The 21,521-nt window shown below is 37.6% G+C and overlaps 1 long non-coding RNA gene across 1 annotated transcript; it reads left to right on the forward strand.

The window, feature by feature from the left end:
- Positions 1 to 404: 404 nt before the first annotated feature.
- Positions 405 to 5,701, forward strand: LOC142182657 (uncharacterized). The gene is made up of 2 exons (XR_012711527.1): positions 405 to 1,225; positions 5,311 to 5,701. It is a non-coding gene; the product is annotated as an uncharacterized LOC142182657 (long non-coding RNA).
- Positions 5,702 to 21,521: the final 15,820 nt, after the last annotated feature.

A 21,521-nucleotide genomic window follows, 5' to 3' on the forward strand; every position in this document is an offset into this window, starting at 1 on the left:
ACGAAAATTACAAAAAAATAGTTTTATTAATATTTTGTAGCTATTTTAAACCTTGAAAAATATTTAAAAAAAATATAGTTTTGTTTAAATACTAGTCTTATTTTTGGTAGTTATTTTACTTACATAGGACTAGTTAAGCAACGTGTTCCTATTTCTCGGGTCCGGGCAAAAGAATAATATTCGGGTTCAAACTACCCGGTTTTAGGCCTAATTTTCGGACCTAGCCCATAATAAACCGTGTCCAGGACACATGGGGAACCCCACCACGCGTGGGGGACATATGCCTCGAACCCCACCACGCGTGGGCTCATTTTTCTGGGCAGAACCCAGTGCAAAACACGGACAAAAGCATAAAAGGACAGGGGGGAATTTTAAAAGGGGACTTTTTAAAAAATGGGAAAAAGGGGTACTGTTCCCTTTTCTTCTGGATAAAGAAGAAAGAAAGGAACAGAAGAAGGGGGGAGTGGAAATTTTTGAAAAACAGATACTACTGTTCAATCTTCTTCTTCAACAAGAAGAAGAAGAAGAAAACCCTAGCAGCCCAACCCCGTCAACTCCCTCTCCGCCATAACCGCCCAACCAACTCCTCCAGCACTCCCGTCCAAACACCATCGCCCAAACACCTACCAAAACCCACGTCCAAGCAGCTTTCCCCCAGCACCGGACCAACACCCCTGCTGCCCGTTACCATACTCCATTATCATCCTCGCATCACCATCGCGTCGAAAACACCAGGCACCACCAAACCAGCCTCCCCAGCGTCCAACCACCCCCCACGTGCAAAAACTCCAGTCGAACCCCATCCGCCACGAGCTCCAGCTCCACCCAAAACCAGTCGCGACTCGGAACAACCATCGCTGCTGTTCCGTTCAGCTCCTTCTCCGCCGTCGTCAACTGCCCAAACGACCTCTCCAAACGCAGCAACAACCAGCTCCGTCAACAACCAAACAGACCTCCATAGCTTCTCCTTTCATCACCTCCAACGACCCCTTTGTTGTAGCTTCTCGCAATAGTTGCTGCGTCGAAAATACAGCAGCTGTTGCTGCGTCGCTGCGTTGCTGAGTAGCTCAGCCGTTGCTTCAGTCCGGTGAGGTTGTTTTGTTCGTCGAGGTCCGGTACGTCGAGGCGCTGTCCGAGGTTCCGTCGTTGTTCTTCGTTTCAATAAGGTCCGGCTTAAGTTCCGTCGGAATCGTGTTTGTCGCTCTGAGTTGGTTGAGGTGCTAAGGTTAGTAAACCTCGATGTATTAGATAAATAAACTTACGTTGAATGTTTGAGATGCAATATAAAAATTGGTATGGAAATTTTCTGCTTATGTTTCATTGTCTGCATTTTGGTTCATTCTCATGTTATGTTATTCTTATTTATTTGATGTCGTTTAATTAAGTTTGACTAGTTGTTCTATGACACAAGTTTGACGTTAATCTGTTCGTAGGTCATTCGAAAAAATAGTATTAGTGCATGCTGTTACTACTACCGAAACACTCATTCACTAAACTCCGTTTATTAAACTTTTAACAAGTCATGGGATTTTAGTTGTAAAGAGGCCGTAAGTTTTAGTGTTGTTAAAGACATAAAAACGGCATCCTTTTAAATAATAATATATATAAAAAAAATATAAAAATAAATAATAAATAATAAAAAAAATAAATAAAAAAGACGAGCTTCGCTAAATAAAAATGTACAAATTGCGGAGCCCTCGCAAAATATATGTATTAAATACTTAGATTCCGGGACGGGCCGTTTAGCAAATTTCGCGGCCTTACCCAATATAATAATGCGCTAGTTGCTTTAGGCGCGCAGTTAATAATATTATCTCCCTAAACTCGGGTGCACATTTATGTGACCCAAATCCAAATCTCAACGGAGTCGAAATATGTCTCTAGTCACGGGCCCATTGATTGTGGCGTGGCCCGAGATGCATTTCCATGACGTTGCAAATTCTTTAAAAAATAATGAATGAGACGAGCCTCGACAAACAAAAATGCACAAGCTGCGGGGCCCTCTAGATGTATATATTAAAATACTTAGAATTCAGGAGGGCCGCTTAGCGAACTTCGTGGCCTTCCCAAAATAATAACGCAATAGTCTCTTTAGGCGCGTATTTAATAATCTACTTTCTTAAACTCGGGTGCACATTTATGTGACCCAAATCCAAATCTCAAAACATCAAATAAAATGCGTTCCGGATTGTGGGTGCATTTCATGTGACGCAGTCCAAAGACGTGTTTTAAGCGATGTTCACATTCTTGTAAAAACAATAATAATCAAGCGGTTAAAAGTTAAAAATTTGAACATAAGTTCATACTTGTATAAAATCAGATAATCAAGCCGAATATAACAATTGAGCGACCGTGCTAGAACCACGGAACTCGGGAATGCCTAACACCTTCTCCCGGGTTAACAGAATTCCTTATCCGGATTTCTGGTACGCAGACCATAATATAGAGTCATTCTTTTCCTCGATTCGGGATTAAAATTGGTGACTTGGGACACCCTAAATCTCCCAAGTGGCGACTCTGAAATAAATAAACCAATCCCGTTTCGATTGTCCTTTAACTGGAAAAAACTCCCCTCGCCCCCTCGGGCGCGGAAAAAGGAGGTGTGACATCCCCCATGAAGGGTATCATGCGGTTTGGAAAGAAAGGAAAATTGAGTTCGAGGTACATCGGACCATATAGAATCATTCGTAGGATCGGTCAAGTGGCATACAAGCTTGAAATACCACCCGAGATGTCAATGGTACACCCAGTCTTCCATGTGTCTATGTTGAAGAAGGTAGTGGGAGATCCGTCCACTATTGTACCGGTTGAGACTATTAAGGTTAATGAAGAACTGTCATATGAGGAAATTTCAGTTGCCATTCTGGACAGGCAAGTTCGAAAGTTGAGAAATAAAGAAATTGCCTCCGTGAAAGTGTTATGGAAAAACCAGCAGGTTGAAGAAGCCACTTGGGAAGACGAGGAAGAAATGAAAAGGAAGTACCCACATTTGTTTGCATAGCCATGTAATAGCTTCTATGAATTTGGTTCCTATGAACTTTGTATCACTTGATACCTATGTAAAACTATTCCGTTTTGATTATATATTGCCTATGGGGCCATGGTTATTGTGGTTATGAGTTATATCATATCAATAGATTGTGTACATGTTGTTCGGATATGTTTCTGGGGCTCTCTGGCAGGTGGATAGGCCTAGATACAAAGGAAACTCTGGCAAAATTTTTGGAAATTTAGAGAGTTAGCCAAATTTTGGGGCTGTTAGTATGTGGTGTGAAACTGAAATTGCATAAGGTGCTGATAAGTGAACCTTGTTCCTCATTCAAGGACGAATGATCTTAAGTGGGGGAGGATGTAAGGCCCCGTGAAAGTTTTACTCAAAAACCCGAAATCTCATAGTGCCAATTTAGGAGGTTATGTTAGAAATTTATAAAATTCTTCGTGACGAGCTTGCGAGCTGTGGTTCGGACCTTTTGGATTGATCCGTGCATTAAAAAGTTAAGAAAAATATGTTTTTCAAGAAGAGCATGTTCTGCGGCCCATTATGTGGCAACATAATGGCAATACGGGCCGCATAGCTGCCGCAGAGTGAGGCAGAATGTTGGCTAATTTGAGGACAACTATGCGGCGAATTATGCGATCGCATAATCGATATGTGAGCTGCATAGTCATCGCATAACCTCCTTGGGATTTTTGCGAAGGACAGTTTTGCGGTGCATTATGCGACCACAGAACAGGTATGCGAACCGCATATTGGTCACATACTTGGGAAGAATATCCAAGTCTTGAGGGCCACTTTTGCGGTCCCTTTTGCTGGCCGCATATCAGTTATGCGATCGCATGTGGGACCACAGATTGAGTCGGGGTTCCTATTTTCTAACTTTTAAAATCCAACCCCATTCCGTTAAAAACACCTCATTAGACCCTCTTGTGATATTTTCTACTACATTAAGAGTGAAAGAAAGAGTTCTAGAGGGAGAAAGTGATCCTCACCAAGTCTCTATATCCTTGCCCAAATCTTTGAAGATTATCAAGTAAAGTTACTCAACCTTCACCCTAAGAGGTAAGAACTTGTGCCCTTATCTTAGATTTTGAAATTCCTACTAGAATAAGTAATTAACAAGTGAGTTCATGGGTATGAGGATGGATTTTCTCGCATGCATGTGTGATAAAAGGGTATGGGGAGACTGTGAGCTAAAAATGTGACAAATGGTGTGTTGGATGATAGAATCTCTCACCAAAAAGGGTCCTAAAATCATAATGCACACTTAGTGCCTGGTAATGTGCCCAAATGAGCTAGAATCTTGATTATCCCTCTAATTCTTGGTTCAACTTGTAATTCTCATAAAATCGATCGAAATTGCTAGGAGTTCCGAAATTATTGTAAGAATTTAAGGAAAGCGCTATCGAGGTATGTATGGCTAAAACCCCCTCTTCTTAGAAATTGAGCTCCTATGGTAACCATGCAGATGTTGTAAGTCCGAAAATTGATTGAGTAGTACTTATTATTTCAAATGAATTGGTATTACAAGAATATATGTGAAAGGTGTGTCTCAATGTGTCCAATATGCTATTCTTGGTAAATTGAGGATGTGTGAAGAATGTGAACTATGTGCTAAAATGCCTAGATTTAACGTCAAGTTTAAATTGTGGTTGTAATGCCAAACTATGTGAAATCCTCTCTATGCTTACGACCTGAATTGCTCTTGTATGTGCCCATCATCTTAAATTGCAAGGTTAATGTTGAAAGTGAAAATGATGTGAAATGTGAGTTATGAAATGTGTCCTAGTGCCAAGTATGATGTGATACTTGTCGCCCCAAGTGCCGATGAACTGATATATGTGTGAACAAAGATTGAAGTGAGATGATTGATGGAAAAGAAAAATGTCTTGGTAAGACGGCTTAGCCGATCGGGCCGTGATCGGATGACATGCTACACACATGGTGGTATTATGTTGATATTGAAACGGAAAGTGAGAATAAAATTGTGATTGAGGTATATGTCTCAAATGAGGCAGCTTAGCCGATCGAGCCATGATCGGACTTCGCGCAAGGAAGCGGTGGTATTGTGAATAATGATGCAACAATATGAAATGTCCCAACCTAAAGTTATGGAAATTATGTGAAAGCTATGTGAACCCTCTTATTTGATAATGTGGTGATTGTTTAAAGTTTTTGTTAGTCCTTATGATTTTTTTATTCTTGTATGGTTGTTATTTCTAATGAGATGGTGTTTAGTTATACATACTAGTACTATTCCATGATACTAACATCCCTTTTGCCGAGGGCGCTACATCTTTGAATGGATGTAGGTGGTTCCATAGCAGATAGTGCTGACCGCAAATAGTGGAGCATCCTTCTCTCAGCAATCTTGGCGAGCCCCTTTTCTTTCAGGGGTTATGCAGTATAATCTTTTGTTATAAAGTGCTACTTTGTGAGGTATAGCTGAGGCCTTGTTGCCGGCATTGTCATAATTGTCTTTTATATCTTTAGAGGCTCCGTAGACATTTATGTGGGTTATGTACGGGTAGTGGATGGGCCACTAGACTATTTTGTAATTCTAAACTCTTGTTCTTCTAAACTGTAACCGTATGAATTTTGGGGACATAACTATAGTTTAAGGGTTGTAATATAAACTAAACTAGCAATGTTATATGTACGATTTTTCCTACTGTCTAAATAAATGAAAGCATGGTTTCTTGATCATAGTGAGTTGGGTAGAAGGTGTCCAAAAAGGCTTACTCGGTTGGGTATTCGATTGAGCGTCGGTCGCGCCTCCCAAGGTTGGGGAGTGACACTTTTCTTGATCCCGACCCTTGGTTGATGCCAGGAAACCGAGCTTGCCATATTCTATTCTTATCTTTGATTCGTAACGGTTGTGTACATCTGCCCATGTAGTTACCTGGAACTCAAGCAGGCTTTCTTTCAGTTTCTGGGAGGCACCGGAGCTCCTCGGGTTCAGCCCTTTAATAAATGCCTCAGCTGCCCATTCGTCTGGCACGAGTGGTAGCAACATCCTTTCTTTCTGAAACCTGGTCACAAACTCGAATCACAACTCGGACTGTCCTTGCGAAATTCTGAATATGTCCGTCTTCCGGGACTGGACCTTCCTGGCCCTAGCATGGGCCTTGATGAAAGAGTGTGCAAGCATTGTTATACTCCATTTTAACGCGGGTCAAACTAGAGTATAACATATTGGTAAATCTGATGTTTAATTAATTAAGAGATTCGCCACCTAATTATTTTAACGGTGAATTACGACACCAATTTTAGCTTAGTGGTGCTTAAAGTTAACTCTATTTATGGTCTACTTAGCCTTAAGAGTATGGGTAAGGGTTCTAATTAATCCTATAGGGAAGGTTATTAAGGCACCCTATATGATCTGCTAACTACGGTTAACCGATCGAGCTTAGGTTAATTAATAAACTTAAAATAATTTAGATAGCTGTACGCCCAAATGTCAAAGAAAAGTTCACTGGTCTTGGCCAAAAGAAGCTTAAAAATTACTCTAAAAAATATTTAATCAGAGATCCCATTTGAGCTCAAAAAACGCTTTAAAGAACTACTCTTGGTAAAGATAACTTCTGAAACCATAATTGTTAAAAGCACTTGGTTCTTTTCGAAAGAATATTACTCACAAATACTCGTTTGCATCAATTTGAAAGACTTGACTGGGTTTATCATCAAGTGTTATATCAAATGAGGGAAAGGTTACTGATTTTAAAAGCCCCTTAAGTTAGGTGCTGCATTCTATATGCTGAAATAAATACTTTAATAACTAAGTGAAGCCCCAAAATATGATAAAATTATTGTTAGTCCTATGTTAACAGAGAGTTAAACTGAAATCACACAAAAGTAAGGAAATATCACTCCTGGAAAATTCAAACAGAATAAACGCTAAAGACAAAAGCCGCCATAGGCGACCCCAAGCAAGTTTCGCTTGTTTTTCTCGTTATCCGGTGCTCTAAGGAGTGGTATGCAATGTGGTGGTAATACCGTGGAGTCTCTATGCGACTCCACTGCGAAAGTCTCGAATTAAGACTCCATATGCTCCAAAGTGTACATGCAAAGAAAGGGGAAAATAAAGAATTAGAAAATATCATAATATGATCATATGCACTAGAAATCAGTACTCCGCTATTAGACAATGGTCCATACAATGCTTTGTATAACGTGTACTTAACCAAAGAACTCAAATATGATATCATGTCTAATGAACAGATTCTAAACTAAGTTGCTAGTATTCTTATAGCTTGTTTGGCCAAGCTGCAACAATCAGCTTATTTTGAAAAGTGCTTTTTTTCAAAAGTGTTTTTCTCAAAAGTACTTTTGGTGAGAAACAGTTTGTGTTTGCCTAATTAGTTTGAAAAGCACTTCTGAGCAGTAATTAGTGTTTGGCCAAGCTTTAAAAAACTGTTTCTAAGTGTATTTTTCTCAAAAGTGCTTCTCAAAAAAGTGCTTTTGGAGAGAAACTATTTTTTTCTGCTTCTTCAAAACTGCTTCTGCTTCTCCTCAAAAGCACTTTTTTTCTTTCCAGAAGCTTGGCCAAACACCTCAAATTGAGGCAAAAAGTATTTTTGGCAAAAAAAAAGAAGCACTTTTGGCCAAAAATAAGCTTGGCCAAACATGCTAATGTGGGATCTTAACAGCAAAGCTCCTATGCATTTGATGACATCAGATTCTAACAGAACACATTTCTTTTCTTACTAAATGTTCAGACAACCACAATACAATAGGTTAAACCTTGGATCTATTTTCTTATGGTATTTGAAATTCAAACAGATTCCTAGAAACTAATTTCTAGTTCACGAGAAAGACGAACTCATTTAATAGCAATAAAATATAAGGAAATTAGATAGATTCCTTAAAAAATGCGAATAGATAAAAATAGAACCAAACTTGTATCAATACTTTTAGTTTCTTAAAACACGTTTCAAGATATGTATGAAGAAAGTTTAGAATCAACATTTTTAAATTGCAAGCATCAATTCCAAAAGTTATAATATCTAAACTTCTCGTGAAGGAGAATCTAATTCTACGAGCATGTACATTCATACTTCAACAGAATGAATTTCTTTAATGCCTAAATGAATAAGCAATAATTTATCGCCAAAGTTTTATCCTCTTAAAAGTACTCTAAGTAAACAGATCACTATAGTCATTCATGAGCCCTTACAATCCACAATAAAGAGGGGATTGCATTTTAAAATCGTGAGTTAAAATAAACTCCTATGGACATGTTGTCTAAGGTGTGAAAGACATGGAGTAAATTAATCTTCACTTAACAATTTACCTTTAACTAAGTCGGTTCTTAAAACGAAATATTTGAAATCCTAAACACGATATCTAAGCAAGAGGTCCTACGACGACAAATGAATCCTTTTCAATGCACCTAGTCCAGGAGAAAATCTTTCTTAATATTATTGAATATGACAGAGAAGACGCAAAGGGAAATGAATATTTTTTATGTGAGCATTTTATCAAATATTACTCAGGCATGTTCCCAACAATACATATCAGAACATAAACTCCTAAAAAAAGTTATTACTATCAGCTTTAACCACATAATTATTCTATCAAGCTAAGGATAAACATAAGTAAAAGTAGAACACCTATCTTTATAGTATTAAAACGTGGAAACTTAACAGAAACTAACAACTCTTGAAACAAGAAGGCACCAAGTGTTGTTCCTCCTGTATTTGTAAAATAATGATTATGGAAATTAAAACGTTAGCTTATTAACGTAAATATAAATGATATAAATGAAACCCAAATTAATTCGAGCCCACTGAATTCACAGTGTTTCCTTAAGGAATTTAATCCCCTCCTAGTACCCAAGGTTATGGATTATTTCCTCCCAGGATAGAACGAATTACACACTGGTGTAGCGGTACTTCAAACCCCAATATTTCAGCGAACACAAAGTTTGGTAGCAAATCACACTTACTGTTGCTTTCTTAGTAGTTTAAAACAATGCAGAACAAGGGAGGAGAAGTCAGAAATTCGTATGGAAAATCTGAGAGGAAGGAGTGCAAAGTATAGCTAACGTTGAGTTTTCGGTGAAGAGAAGATCGATAGCTCTCAATTCTGTTTTCGGTGTGTCTTTTCTCCAACTGCTGCTGTTCATATTTATAGCAGTCAGTTGTGAGACCCGCCCCCTCTTCATGGTGGAGCATGCACTAGCTTGTTATGGAGCAAGCCATGGTGGAGCATGCACTAGCTTGTTATGGAGCAAGCACTTAGCCATGGTGGGAGGAGCACTAGGCGGTTGCTATTACAACTGGTGGTACAATACACGGATTGGAACATATCCATTACAAATATGGATAATATTACGTTAATATCTACTATTAACAAAAAAATTTGGTCCAAAAAATTAACCAATCAATCGATCATTTGACCGAATCTGAATCCGAAGCCGAAGCCGAAGCCGAAGCCGAGCCGAGCGACGACGACGGCGCGAGGCTTGCTTTCTTCCTAACTCTTTAAGAGCTACATGAAGTGCATTTGTATATAAACCTACCAAACTCCTTTTCCTCTACCAATGAGGGACAATGTCTCATTAAAAGGAGAGGGAAACTTAAAATTTTACTCAAAATGTTCATTTCCCTCCATTTCCCATTCACCCTCTTTTTAATACCTTTCTATATTAAAAAGAAACTCAACAATCCCCCATATGAATGGGGAATGGCTATATCACGGAAGTATGCATGAAAAACTTATGTGATTTGCAAGCAAGGATTAATTACATCTGGATAAGTAGGTTTCCCTTTGAACTTTCCATAGTGAACTTATGTCAGATATACTCGGTCAATCGGTAGATTTGATATCTTTGAACCGTCGAACTTTAGTGTATACCTAGACAACCATAAGTCACACAGTCAATCCCTTAACCGTCTTTGGTTCTCATTGTTGTGTTCGTTTCAGCCATGAACACTGTCTGGTTTCATAAGTGCGTAGAGAATTGGCCTTGCAAAATTCTCCTTGAAGCGGCTAACACTTCACACTTACATAGGTGATTCCTAAACGTGTCATCCCGTAGATACACTATTTGATATACCTTGTATCAAATTTAGAAATCATTAAAAACTCTTAATGCTTTATCCTTGGTACTAAATATTGTCTCATCACGAGAATGGACTAAACATTTTGTTGACAATGTTGAACCATCATTGATGACTTTGTTTGATCTCCTTGAACCTAGATCTTGGGATCTCCAGTCTTCTAGGTAGAGTTACCGCCACAATGACTTGTTCTCGGCCATAGTCCCATTCCCCTCAATGATTTCTCAACTACCTCTCTAGTTAGGCTATTTGTAAGTGAATCCGACACATTATCACTTGACCTTACATAGTCAATCGTGATAATTCCTCTAAAGAGTAGTTGTCTAACGGTTTTATGTCTTCGTCGTATATGATGAGATTTACCGTTATACATAATGCTCCCAGCCCTTCCAATTGCTGCTTGGCTATCACAATGTATGCATATTGGTGCCAACGGTTTGGGCCAAAATGGAATGTCTTCCAAGAAATTACGAAGCCATTCAGCTTCTTCACCGGCTTTATCTAAGGCTATGAACTCAACCTCCATTGTAGAGCGAGCAATACATGTTTGTTTGGACGACTTCCAAGATACCTCTCCTCCACCAATAGTGAATACATATCCACTTGTGGACTTCAAATCAGTTAAACCGGTGATCCAATTTGCATCACAATATCCTTCAATCACCGCAGGATATTTACTGTAGTGCAAATCAAAGTTTTGGGTATGTTCTAAGTATCCCAAAACTCGTTTCATTGTCATCCAATGAGATTGAGCTGGATTGCTCGTGTATCGACTTAGTGTACTTATAGCACAAGCTATATCTGGTCGTGTACAATTCATGATGTACATTAAGCATCCCAACACACGAGCATAATCCAATTGTGATATGTTTTGGCCTTTATTCTTTGCTAGTGCAAGATTTACGTCAATTGGAGTCTTTGCAACTTTAAAGCCTAAGTACTTGAGTTTTTCAAGTACTGTCTTAATATAATGAGATTGTGACAATGCCAGACCTTGAGGAGTCTTTTGGATCTTAATCCCCAGAATTAAATCTGCAATTCCCAAGTCCTTTATATCAAACTTGCTAGTTAGCATACGCTTAGTAGCATTTATATTGGCAATGTTATTACTCATTATCAGCATATCATCCACATATAGGCAAACAATGACTATGTGATTTGGAACATTTTTAATGTACACACATTTATCACATTCATTTATCTTAAAACTATTTGACAACATTGTTTGGTCAAATTTTGCATGCCATTGTTTGGGTGCTTGTTTTAGTCCGTAAAGAGACTTAACAAGTCTACATACCTTATTTTCTTTACCTGGAACCACAAACCCTTCAGGTTGTTCCATGTAAATTTCTTCCTCCAACTCTCCATTTAAGAAGGTCGTTTTAACATCCATTTGATGAATTTCAAGACCATACACTGCAGCTAATGCTACTAACATCCGTATGGACGTAATCCTTGTAACTGGGGAGTATGTATCAAAGTATTCAAGACCTTCTCGTTGTCTGTACCCTTTGACAACAAGTCTTGCCTTAAATTTATCAATAGTGCCATCATCTTTCATTTTTCTCTTAAAAATCCATTTAGAACTCAAAGGTTTATTTCTAGGAGGAAGATCAACCAATTCCCATGTATGGTTGTTCAAAATGGATTGTATTTCACTATTTACTGCCTCTTTCCAGAACAATGATTCCGAAGAAGACGTAGCTTCTTTAAATGTTCGAGGCTCATTTTCCAATAAGAAAGTCACAAAATCTGGTCCAAACGAAGTAGACGTTCTTTGACGTTTACTACGTCTTGGTTCCTCCTGATAAAATCTACTTTCTTTTGTTTCTTCCTGAGGTCGTTTAGATCCTTCACCAAACAACTCGCATTCCTTTTTATACGGATATATATTTTCAAAGAACTCAACATTATCTGATTCTATAACCGTATTATTATGAATGTCAGGATTTTCTGATTTATGAACCAGAAATCGATATGTTTTACTATTGGTCGCATATCCTATGAAAACACAATCAACTGTTTTCGGTCCTATTTTTACCCTTTTGGGTTTAGGAACTTGTACTTTTTCCAAACACCCTCACACTTAAATAATTCAAGTTGGGCTTCCTTCCTTTCCATTTTTCATATGGAATGGATTGTGTTTTGCTATGGGGTACTCGATTTAGTATTCGGCTAGCCGTAAGAACGGCTTCCCCCCAGAAGTTCTGTGGCAAACCAGAACTTATCAACAATGCGTTCATCATCTCCTTTAATGAACGATTCTTTCTTTCCGCAATCCCATTGGATTGGGGCATGTAAAGGGCTGTTGTTTGATGAATAATTTCATATTCTAAACATATTTGTTCAAAAGGAGATTCATATTCACCACCCCTATCACTTCTTATCATTTTGATTTTCTTGTTAAGTTGCGTTTCAACTTCATTTTTGTATTGCTTGAATGCATCTATTGCTTCATCTTTACTATTAAGTAAGTAAACATAGCAATATCGAGTACTATCGTCAATAAAAGTTATGAAATACTTCTTTCCACCGCGAGATGGTATTGACTTCATATCACAAATGTCTGTGTGAATTAAGTCTAAAGGATTTGAATTCCTTTCTACCGACTTATAAGGATGTTTAACATAATTAGATTCCACACATATTTGACATTTTAATTTTTCGCATTCAAACTTAGGCAATATTTCCAAGTTAATCATTTTCTGCAAGGTTTTATAATTGACATGACCCAAACGTACATGCCATAAATTATTTGACTCAAGTAAGTAAGAAGAAGCTGAAGTCTTATTATTATTGTCAACAACTATTACATTAAGCTTGAAAAGGCCCTCGGTAAGGTAACCTTTTCCTACAAACATTTCATTCTTACTTATTACAACCTTGTTGGATACAAAAAAGCACTTGAAACCGTGCTTTACAAGAAGTCCAGTATAGACTAAATTCTTCCTAATTTCAGGAACATGAAGGACGTTGTTCAAAGTCATGACCTTGCCAGAAGTCATCTTGAGAAATATCTTCCCATATCCTTCAATTTTTGCTGTAGCAGCATTTCCCATAGAAAGCATCTCTTCGGGTCCAGCAGAAGCATAGGTAGAAAATGCTTCCCTCACAGCACAAACATGGCGAGTGGCTCCAGAATCAATCCACCACTCCTTAGGATTTCCTAGCAGGTTGCATTCAGAAAGCATGACACACAAGTCATCAACATCATCATGCTTTTCTACCATGTTTGCTTGACCCCTTTTCTTGTCTTTCTTCCGAGCACGACACTCCGTAGATTTGTGTCCAGTTTTCCCACAATTGTAGCAGTTTCCACTGAACCGCTTCTTGCTTGGGTTGTATTTCGGACCAGAAGCCTTCTTTCTCTTTTTGTTATCTTCAACAATATTTGCTCCCATTATTGTTGAATTTCCATGGCCTCTCCTTTCAGCAGCTTTATTGTCCTCTTCGATTCTCAATCGAACAATGAGATCTTCAAGGGACATTTCCTTTCGTTTATGTTTCAAATAATTTTTGAAGTCCTTCCACAATGGAGGCAACTTTTCAATTATTGCTGCTACTTGGAATGCTTCATTGATGACAAGACCTTCAATGAAAATTCCGTTAGTAAAATTACTAAAAATTTTACTTTCAACATCAGTATTCATTTGAAATATACCTTCAATAAGTAGATCATGAATAATCACTTACAATTCCTGGATTTGGGTAATAACAGACTTGCTATCTACCATTTTATAGTCCAAAAATTTTGCAACGACGAATTTCTTCATCCCGGCATCTTCAGTTTTGTATTTCTTTTCAAGCGCATTCCACAATTCTTTTGATGTCTCCACGCCATTGTATACATTATATAGATTATCCTCCAGTCCTCTAAGAATATAATTCCTGCACAAGAAGTCAGAGTGCTTCCACGCCTCAATCACGAGAAAGCTTTCATTCTCTGGAGTTTCATCTGGAAGATCAGGAACATCTTCCTTGATGAACTTCTGTAGACATAACATAGTCAAGTAGAAGAATATCTTCTGCTGTCAGCGCTTGAAATCCATCCCAGAAAATTTTTCGGGTTTCTCTGCCGGTGTCAACGCCGGAGTTCGACTTATCGATGCGTTGGCAGTCATCATCGGAACAGCTTGATTTCCGTCATTCGCCATTTTTTTTCTAAAATAAAAAATGACACAAACAAACGTTTAATAAACGTTTAAAACTGGAGTGAAAAATCACGTAGATTTTAATCTCCAACAAAATGCCACGAAGGCTTTACTCTCCAAATGGGAGTACACAAAACCACAAAGGTTTTAAGTTTCCAGAATAATAAGAATAACACAAATACAAAAATTAAAATTATTAAATTCCCTAAGCTTGTTGTTCCTCTTGTATTTGTAAAATAATGATTGTCGCACCTCCTTCTTACCGCGCCAGCGGGGCGCGTGAGGAGTTTTCTCCAATTGAAGGACAGTCGAAATGGGATTTATTTAATTACTTCAGAGTCGCCACCTGGGAATTTTAAGGCGTCCCAAGTCACCAGTTTTAATCCCTGAATCGAGGAGAATATGACTCTGTTATTTATTCTGCGAACCAGAAATCCTGAGTAAGGAATTCTGTTAATCCGGAAGAAGGTGTTAGGCATTTCCGAATTCCGTGGTTCTAGAACGGTCGCTCAACTGTTTTTATTATTGGCTTAATTATCTTGATTTTACTAAATACGTTTTTATTGCATGATTTTACTACCGCTTTTTACTTATTGTTTACAATTATATAAACGAATTACGCGTATGTATATTCGTATTATATACCTTTTTACAAATTCCGTACTATTATACTTGCTTTTAATCTAATAGGCCTAATTATTTTGTTAATTCTGCTTATGGTTAAACGTAAGATGTATATAATCGTCGAACCGATTGGATTCTTAATTTATGTGAACCATTGTTTCTATCTTTCACATTATAACATTCCTAGGCCATTTGTTACAAATCTACCTAATTGACTTAATAAAGTAATATTGCATACAACATTATTCGCCATATTTTGACGTTTGCGAACATAGTGGAGGATACTAATGCAACTTCCGACTATTGATGTTAACCATAATCACTATTACATCATATATGAATAAAATGCAACCAATCATTATCTAGCCTTAAACAATAATTAACTAACAAAATAAACTAATAGCATATTTTCTTTGATATTTCCATATTATGCTATACCTAGCTAACAATACCATAAAGTTTAAATAATGGCCAACTTTACGCCAAGTTTCCTACCTTGACAGTTCAAATATAACTAAATCTAATGAGATTTCAGAACGGCTAACATTATTACAAAGCTTTATATGAATTTCAAAATAAGACAATTAACTCATAGCTACCAAATTGAATTCACTACTAGTTAACTAACATGAAACAAAAAATGAAATTTAAACTAATGAACTTGGACAAATGGAAAACAGAATTGCAATTCAAGCTTCATTGATTTGTCATGCTGAATCTTTTTCCAACATAGAACTTAAGAGATAAGTACCTGGAAATGAAGGTAGAAGAAGTAAATTTTCAGCAGTTGCAGCAGTAACAAAACCAGCAGAATAGCAGTCTTTCCACAGATTTGAGCAATAATGAAACCCAAGGAAAACAAATGCACAATAGCAGTATTCTTGTGAGAAATTTCAGATTTGAACCACAAATTGCCACTAAAAACAGACCCGGACAGATTCAGAAATGCGTTTCTGATTTTTCTTTTTCTTCTTCTACATATGTTTCAGATTGTGTGTGTATATGTGTGTTCTCCTTTTGTTTCTTTCTGTTTCTTCTTCCTCTTCAGAAAATCATTTTTGATTTTTCTGCTTGATTCTCTTTCTTTTGTCTCACTCTAGGTGTATTTTTTTTCCTTAAAATCTCTCTCAAAATCTAATCTAAATTCTGTCTGAAAGCTCTCTTTTTCCTTGTTTTTCTTTCTGAAAGAGCTCCCTCTTTTTTCTTATTTCTCTCTTCAAATCTCCTCCCTTAAAGTCTGTCCAGCTCCCTGTATTTATACAGGGCTGGTCCTATCTTTTTAAGTGCTTCTTGGACCCCCTTCTTCTTTTAAAATCAAAAAGTTCCATTAAAAACTGCTTTTGAATAATTTAAATGATCCTATCCTGATTTTAAGCAGCCCATTACCCTTTGTTTCCCATTAGTATCTTAAATTATAGCCAACCAACATTCCACTTTCAGTCCACTATTCTATCACATTACCCTCACTATTCTGTCCCAAAAATATCCCAGATTTCCTACTGTAATTACTGTTATTACTGCCTTAAATTCAGAATCTAACAATACAGATTTTAAAATCTGTTTAAGAAGCTATAACCAATCCTAAAGTTTTGGACTGAATCCTAACTAAGGATGTAACCTTCTAACACAATTACATCTAATCAACATTTGTAAAATCACACTGAATTCAACATAGCAATTTAAACAGAACTTCAACACTGAGTTAGGATCAAACAGATACAGGAGCATTGTCAATATACTGACAATGCCCTGAAACTTAATGCTCAGAAATCAACACACATACAACATCCATTTGATGGATTTTATTGAACTATAAACAAAGATGACTTAATTAACGAGTATTAATCAAACTGATTATCAAATAAGGAACAACTGATTACAACAAAATAATCCATCTGAAATAGGTTGCTTCAGTCAACATTTTCAGAAACAAGATTCACAATACAACTAATCGACGAACTTAATCGAGTCGATTACACACATTGTACATAATCACAATCCACAGAAACAATTTACATTTAGAATCAAGTAGACGGGTAGGAGACAGTATAACAAAATTGACTAGAAAATTATGAAAAATTAAACAGACTAATGAAACAAACAATAGAATATACGTAGAATACACATAAGAAACAGAAAAATTACCTCTGAACCTTCAAATCAACCGGACTCAACTAAATTTGGATTTGGACTTTGTTTGAAATCAAACAGACCTTAGTCGAAGTATTTTCCACTGAAAATACTTCGACTAAGGTCGATTAAACCTCAATCTTCTATTTAATTTGAAACAGATGCCAGGATTGGAAATTTAGGTTTTCAAATCTTGGATTTTAAATCCGAACACTTCTGGGTAGATTCGAATCAAACCAACGGTAATCTAGGCACGAGGGAGGTCAGGGGGGTAACTGGTATGAGTTTGAGGTAGGTTGGGATAGGGTCAGGTTTTACTCGAATCTTCAAATGAAGATTCGAGTAGTTCCAGTATGATTCGAACCATGCAACTAACAGATCCGTGGTGAGGGAGTTTAGGGGAAGCTGTGGTGTTAATTTGAGAGCCATTGGAAAGGTTTGAGTTTTCAGACCCACCTTCGATTTAATATTCGAAGAGTTGGGGTTTGATTCGAAGGAAACTAAGGTCAGATCTGTGTAGAGGATGTTCAGGGGGTTCTAGGGTGTTATTTTGGTGATCGGCGGCGTTGATGCCGCCGGGTTTCAGGCGGTGGGATTCTAGGGAGGCTAGGGTTAGGGGTTTGGTTTGGGAACGATGATGAACAGTGAGAGGAGGGGGGTGTTAAGTTAGGGGCCGGGGTAGGGGTTTGATCCTTAAATAGGGGTGGGGTGGATTGATCTCATCCGTTGGATCAATTAAGATGCGCGGTTGAGATCAATCCACTTAACCAAACGTTGTCGTTTGGTCTAAGTTCAGGGTCAGCCTGGATCGGGTCAAAGGGTCGGGTAAAGGGTTACGGGTAATGGGGTGAGATCTCCGCCGTTGGATTGATTTAATCCAACGGTCTTTGATGAAGTGCGACCAAACGCTGTCGTTTTGGCTCGTGTAAATTGGACCGGACAGGCTGTTTGGATTGGGCTGTGGGGGGGTAATAATTTGATTTGGGCCTGGATTTTAATCCAGGTCCAATTTTTATTTTATTTTATTATTTATCATTAAAAAATCCTAATAAAAATTATAAAACAATTTTTAACCTTACACAAAAATATTAATTACTTTATAACAACTATTAACACATAGTCAAAACATTAATCACACAGTAACATATTTAAAAATAGAACGAATGCATATTTTTTGTGATTTTATTTAAATTATCTTTCAAATACATAATTAAATCCTATATGCATGCAACATGTATTTTATTTTAATTTTCATTTTATTATGACAAAGTAAACATTTACGGACATAACACAAATATTTAACACCACGCAAATTCAAAAATTACACAGTAAAAGAAATTTATTTTATTTTTTGATTTATTTTGGAGTAGTTTTCGTAAGGCAAAAATCACGTGCTCACAGCTGCCCCTCTTTGTGTGGAAACTCGAAGAGTTTTCGTGCAAAGATAAAGTGAGCGGATACGAGCGATTTTTGCCCATTCAAATACTCCGTGGGAAGCATTTTTTGAAAGATTTGACTGAACCTCTGCTTCAAAGGTTTCCTACATATCCTTGGCTATAAAGGAATCAGGTCAATGTAGTTCGGGAAGTTTTGGGTAGCTGGGACTACCATGGGACTGTGATGTTACTGCTGCTTCGTGCTGTTTTTACTGCTTGCTGACCTCCTTATTACACCTTACTTCCAAGGTAATACAAAAAATTAAACTAGACTATGGTACATGAATTATAAAATCTTATCTAGATCATGCCCTTGCGTTTCTTGTTGTCTTGATATCTTGGTGACTCTTGGGCATTTGGCTTATTTCGTTTTCCTTTTCATTGTGTCCCATATTTTCTTCATCTGTTTGGGACTCTTGTTGTTTCTTGCTGGGGATTTTGTTGGACTCCTCTGCTTTATTGATTCTAAGTGTGCTCCTTTCTCATATGAGCGGGCTTTTGACTTCAATATTTCAATTGTATTCCCTTGTTCTCCAGGTGGGTGCCTGACTGCGGATTCATCCTCATTCTCCAGGTGGACGCCTGACTTCTTCAATTCTTTGTCCTCGTTCTCCAGGTGGATGCCTGATTTCTTCTTCAATTCTTTCATCCTCATTCTCCAGGTGGACGCCTGACTTCTTTCTTTAATTCTTCATCCTCATTCTCCATGTGGACGCCTGACTTCTTTTTAACTTCTTCATCCTCATTCTCCAGGTGGACGCCTGACTTCTTTTTAACTTCTTCATCCTCGTTCTCCAGGTGGACGCCTGACTTCTTTTTAACTTCTTCATCCTCATTCTCCAGGTGGACGCCTGACTTCTTTTTTTCTTTCATCCTCATTCTCCAGGTGGACGCCTGACTTCTTCAATTCTTTCATCCTCATTCTCCAGGTGGACGCCTGACTTCTTTCTTTAATTCTTCATCCTCATTCTCCAAGTGGATGCCTGACTTCTTTAATTCTCTGTCCTCATTCTCCAGGTGGACGCCTGACTTCTTCTTTTCTCATCCCCATTCTCCAGGTGGACGCCTGATTTCTTCTTTAATTCTTCATCCTCATTCTCCAGGTGGACGCCTGACTTCTTTAACTCTCATCCTCGTTCTCCAGGTGGACGCCTGATTTCTTTAATTCTCATCCTCATTCTCCAGGTGGACGCCTGACTTCTTTCTTTTCTTCTTTACCAGGTATTTCCTGACACAAATATTGTCTTTGCCCCTGTATTAAATCAAAGAAAATTTCGTTAGTTTAAAGCAGGGTGGTTAACTGGGGTATCAGATCTTGATGGTAAGGCTTCTCTTCGTCTCTTTTTATTGCCTTGGAATGGTTGGAAAAGACTGTTTTGTCTTTGTAGTTGATCCTTGACTATAGGATTTCCCTCTGTATGTTTTCCTTCAAACCCTTTTAACTGTAATCATATGTCCCTCCTGACATTGCTGATCCACTTTTAATTTCACTTTTCTTCCTCCCATATCTTATTATTTTTATCTCCCGTCTTTCATGGCCGTATTTTGCATCATGTAATCCTGAATCTTGGTAGTGTACCCTAACATTCCTTCTTATTTGTTTGGAATAAAACTTATCTCAAAGCTTTAGAAAAGTAAGATTATTAGTGACGAAACACGCTGATTTCGACAATTATAGAATGAAAAGAAAAATCCAAATTTGGATGACTGTTGGAAAAGGAATAAACTTATCTGATTGGAGTCACTGGCGCCAATGATCAGGGTATGCATTTTGGATTAATCAACCCAGTCTTTTAATCAATCTCCTTTCAATTGTCTCATTTTTGTTTTCCCCAAAATTTTCGTAATCCAACTTCATTTTCATTTTACAGACCTGTTGGACTTGCAATATCTCAAAGAGTTTTCACCGATAAACCTTCCTCATTTGTTCATTTCTTACTTCTTTTTCTCCTTATGGTGCCTACGAAGGTTTTCACCAATAAGACTCTCTCATTTTACTTTCTCTCAACTTCCATCGCCTTATGGTGCCCGTGTGGGTTTTCACCTATAAGACTCTCTCATTTTTACTTTCTTTTCTTGTTTGTACCAGAGTGTTATGAACCATCTTCATTTGTTTGACTCAGCATTTTTCTAAGATTGATCAAAAGGTCTTTTTGGTATGTGGTTGGAAATGGAAAGGTATCAAAAGCTAAAACAGTTGTGGTATGAGTTTAAAATTACAACTCTTGGAATCTTTTCTTATTTCCAATACAATTTTTGCCCTAGTTTCTTGATTGGGGTCTCTTGATGTTTCTTTTTGTGCACATTATGTATATTGTGCACCTTATGACCGAGCCGTAAGGCGCCTACGTATCCTTCTTTGAGGAATCAGGTCAAACGTAGTTCACTAAATAATAGTGATTTTTTTATTATTATTATTGTTACTTCATATTTGATTTTCATCGATTCCAAGAGAGGGTAGGAACGAAACAAATATGGTTCAAAAGGGGAAGCAAAGGGTATAGTGTTTGGATAGCAGAATAAATTGCCTTTGTCATTCCAATCTTCGAAATAATGCTAAATACAAACATTCAAAAGTTATGCATAATATCTTTTTACCGCGTCAGAATTGATCGCCATATCTATGCATTTGCCTTCAATATCTATTAAGCATAGTGCACCATTCGATAATACTCTGGTCACAATGAATGGTCCTTGCCAATTCGGGGCAAATTTGCCTTTTGCCTCAACCTGATGTGGAAGAACACGTTTCAGCACATGTTGGCCCACTTCGAACTTCCGTGGACGCACTTTTTTGTTGTATGCTCTTGCTATTCTTCTTTGATATAATTGACCATGACATACTGCGGTCAATCGTTTTTCATCAATCAAGTTTAACTGTTCTAGACGGGTTTTGACCCATTCATCATCATCAATCTTTGCTTCGGCGATGATCCGAAGGGAAGGAATCTCAACTTCTGCAGGAATTACTGCTTCAGTGCCATATACCAACAAATAAGGAGTTGCTCCTACTGAAGTGCGAACAGTAGTGCGGTATCCCAATAATGCAAATGGTAATTTTTCATGCCATTGTTTTGAACCTTCTACCATTTTCCGAAGTACCTTCTTTATGTTTTTG

This window comes from Nicotiana tabacum, chromosome 7 (assembly GCF_000715075.1).
Source record: "Nicotiana tabacum cultivar K326 chromosome 7, ASM71507v2, whole genome shotgun sequence".
Taxonomy (NCBI): domain Eukaryota; kingdom Viridiplantae; phylum Streptophyta; class Magnoliopsida; order Solanales; family Solanaceae; genus Nicotiana; species Nicotiana tabacum.